The sequence below is a fragment of the Saccostrea echinata genome, unplaced genomic scaffold, assembly GCF_033153115.1.
Source record: "Saccostrea echinata isolate AGI-Se365-2 ecotype Australia unplaced genomic scaffold, CSIRO_AGI_Sech_v1 ptg000060l, whole genome shotgun sequence".
NCBI classification, from domain to species: Eukaryota; Metazoa; Mollusca; class Bivalvia; order Ostreida; family Ostreidae; genus Saccostrea; species Saccostrea echinata.
This window is the reverse complement of record NW_026889809.1, coordinates 2,052,516-2,056,801: the sequence shown is the minus strand read 5'-3', so window position 1 is coordinate 2,056,801 and position 4,286 is coordinate 2,052,516.

The following is a 4,286-nucleotide window of genomic DNA, read 5'->3' as shown; positions in this document are numbered from 1 at the left end:
TATAGTCCTATTTAAATAACTCTGCAAATTCCAAGGGGGGGGGCAATCTCCCTAGCCGAACCCTGTCCCCGAAATGACAAATGATCATGTGAATCCAAAATAGTAGAAAACTTTTCCATTTGACTATACATAATTTTGTTCCTTGTGTTGTTATGTTATGTACATCTATGAACCCCTGGAGGTCATCCCCACTCTCTATATGAACTGGAAATGTTCACAATCTGACTACATCAAATTAAATAAAAGTGCATCAATGATAAGATTGCTTGACATTTCATTCATGAATTTGGGTCAACCCATGTACCCTTCTAGAATTAGGAATGAAAATCATTCAAAGAGATGGACCATTAAACAATTTGTATACTAGTATATTCATACTTTTTTTGGTCAAAACAAAGTATTAGTTTGCATACATGAACAAACAGGGGTCTGGGTAGGGGAAGGGGCGAGGGGAAGGAGTTATCTCGTTTATGACGTCTTAATTGTTGAAAACTCCTAAAATGAATGTTAACCCCAAATCCGACTTGTACGTCTTCATTATCTTAAAGTGGTGGTGTCTCCATATGAGTGAAAAATTCCCGAGAGGGACATTTAACAACAAACAAACAAATGACACAATATACATGTACATGTTTATTAGTCAACAGATATACTTCTGGTCATATCTCTAGTTCTCCCTTGAATCAGAAATGATGATAAAAATATTTTAAGAATGATTAAGAGTTGAAAAGGTTGTGCATCTTAAAATTGACTAAGCTCTGTGGTTGAATTAGCTATACCAGTCTGGCTTATTTTACTAGTCAAAGCACCTTGATTAACTATTTTTAATCATACTGTTTTCTGAAATGTGCAGCTTTTTCTACATGGATACAAGTCATACCTTTTCAGCTTCTGAAAACAATGCATTAAAAAAAACTGCTTTTCAAATACTGTAACTCTTTCCAAGTACTTATGATCGTAAGTTTTTAGCTCACTTGAGTTTTTCTGGTTTTCTGATCACATTTTGTTTGTCATCCATCTGTCCGCCTGTAAACTTTTCACATTTTTGTCTTCTTCACTAGAATCACTGGACCAATTTCAACCAACCTTACCACAAAGCATCTTCGGGTACAGGGGATTCAAGATTGTTCAAATGAAGGGTCACACCCTCTTACAAGGGGGGGGGGATAATCAAGAATTAGTGAAAATTTGGTGGTGTCATTTAAAAAAGTCTTATCAAGAACCACTGACTGGGCCCAAAAAGTTGAAACTTTCTTTGCATAGACTTATTTAATTTGTTCAAATTAAGACCCATTGGGGTAGGGTGGGGCCACATATGAGGATCCAAAGAATTACATAGAAAAATGCAGGGGATTTTTTTAATCATAAATCTTTTCAGGAACAGCAAGTGGATTATCGCCCCCGTTTTCGCGAAAGGGACCTAGGGTACATTAAATCTCATTTGTCTGTCAGTCTGTCTGTTTGTCAATCTGTCCGTCTGTCACAATGAATTTAACCTTGGTCATAACTTTTGAATAATAAGAGAAAGGGCTTTCATATTTCACATGTACATTACCTACAAGAACTTTCTAAATATACTATGATTTTTGAACCCATGACCTTGACCTAGAAGTTTGACCTACTTTAAAAAAATATTAACATTATTTTAAATTGATCATTTTGAAGGAGAAAAAGGTAGGGCATTCATATTATACCTGTATATTACCTGTGACAAGTCCTTTCTAAATATATCATGACTTTTGACTCTGTGACATTGACCTTGAGGTTTAACCTACTTTTCAAAAATTTTGTATTTCCTTATAACTTTCGATTGAGAAGAGATAGGACATTCATATTTGACATGTACATTACCTGTAACAAGATGTTTCCGAGCATGCCATGATTTTTTACCCCTTGTCCTTGATGTTTTACCTAATTTTCAAAAAATTTAACTTTGGTGATTACTTTTGAATGATATATGATAGGGCGTGCATATTTTAAACAATATGACATAAATAATGGCATCCCATCCATTAAGACACGGGAAGCAGGGGACCACAATTCTTTGAATTTGCTTGTTAGTCATTTTGATAGGGAAACATCCTCATATAGTGTAGATTCAAGTTTTTTATGCCCCGCCATGAATATGGCATATAGTGTTTGTCATGTCCGTCTTCCGTCCTTCCATCCTTCTGTCTGTCACTTTGCTTTAAGCTCAGTTCAAAGCTCAGTTTCAAAGAAACTATCCAAAATATTTTTATCAAACTTCATATGCTGATAGATATTGATAAGAGCTAAGCAACTCCATCAATATTTTTTGACCTTGACATTTCCTTTGACCTTGACCTCACTTTTCTTAATTTAGTGTCTAGATCAGTTTTGAATAAACAATTCAAGATATATTTATCAAACTTCATATACTGATACATACTGCTGAGAGCTTTGAATATCATCAACTTTTTTTTACCTTGAATTTTCCTTTGACCTTGACCTCACTTTTTTATATTAGTGTTTATCTACATTTTAAATAAACCATTTATGATATTTTTATCAAACCTCATAAGCTAATAGTAAATACATACTGATGCAAGCTTTTCAATTGCATAAACATTTTGACCTCAACCTTTTCTTTGACCTTGACCTCTCTTTTCTTAAATAAGTGTTAAGCTCAGTTTTAAATAAATCATTCAAGATATTTTTATCAAACCTAATAAGCTGATATGTATTAGTGAGAGCTATTCAACTGCATCAAAAACTTTTCACCTTGCACTTTCCTGTGACTTTGACCTCCCTTCTCTTTAATTTGTATTTTGCTTAGTTTTAAAGAAACAATTTAAGATATTCTTATGTAAGCATGCACTTACACATAATTTGGTGAGAATTTATCATCTATATCCATTTTTTAAGGTTTTAGTTTCAATTTTAAAGAAACGGTTCAAGATATTCTCATCAAACTTCATACACCCATACAAATTTTTATGTTGCATTAGTAATATACATTCAGCGGGGCATTCATTTCCTATGGACATATTTCTAGTTTTCAAATCATGACCTCCAAGGGTAGGGTCAGGCCACAATAAGGGATCAAAGATTTATATATATAGGAATAAAAGGGGAAAAATCTTTAAAATTCTTCTTTTCAAGAACAACAAGAGCATGATTAATATGGAAACATTCTCAGGAAGTGTAGATTCAAGTTTGTACAAATCATGACCCATGGGTTAGGGAGGAGCCATTTTTTCCTGCCCCTATTTGCCATCCACTTGGAAATGCAAATTTTGAAACCATTTTACACATCCACAGGACAAAACCAATCATCTTCCAAATGATCATGATTTAAGGCTAATGCATAAAATATAAGGGATGTTCTGGGAACTAGGATGTTTAAACATGTTAAATATTTTTTAAAAAAGAAATTGAACCCTATTTGATCCCCAGGGTGAAAATAAAAATTCCAAAACCTTAATGCACATCTACAGGACACCACCAACCACCTCCCAAAAGATGATTAGGCTTCTATGTAAAATGAAGAGGAGTTCTGGGAACCAGGGGCTTTTCGCATAAAAAACGTCATTTTTCAACCCCAATTTGACCCCTACGGTGAAAATGAAAATTCCGAAACCTTACTGCACATCTACTTGACACCACCAACCATCTCCCAAAAGATGATTAGGCTACTGTGTAAAATGTAAGAGGAGTTCAGGGAACCAGTGGCTTTTTGCATAAAAACGTCATTTTTCGACCCCCATTTGACCCCTAGGGTGAAAATGAAAATTCCGAAACCTTACTGCACATCTACAGGACACCACTAACCATCTCCCAAAAGACGATTAGGCTACGGTGTAAAATGTAAGAGGAGTTTGAGAAAGAAGAGTTTGACAGACGGACGGACGGACGGACGGGCATACATGAGTAACAACAATATACCCGAACTTTCTTTAGAAAGTGCGGGTATAATGATAGTACTAAAGTGCATGATTAAATGGTATTAGAAATTAAGTTGAAGAATAATGAGGGATTGTCAGGCAACCTTTCTTCCATCTTTCGAAATCGTAAAATATAAATTTTAGGAAACTGATGTGCACTAGCAGGCGTAAAGGCAGTTCTGTCATTTTTCTTTATTTTACTATGATAACATATATATTTTAGTGTTTTAGAACAACGTTCAACGAATGTATTTCAGTTTTCTTTTCACGACTTTCTTCATAAAGTTTATCTTAATTATCAAATTTAAAAGATATAATTACCAGTTACTAAAAACATCTCATTTTATAGAACAGAATCTATTTACACAAGATCACAAATAC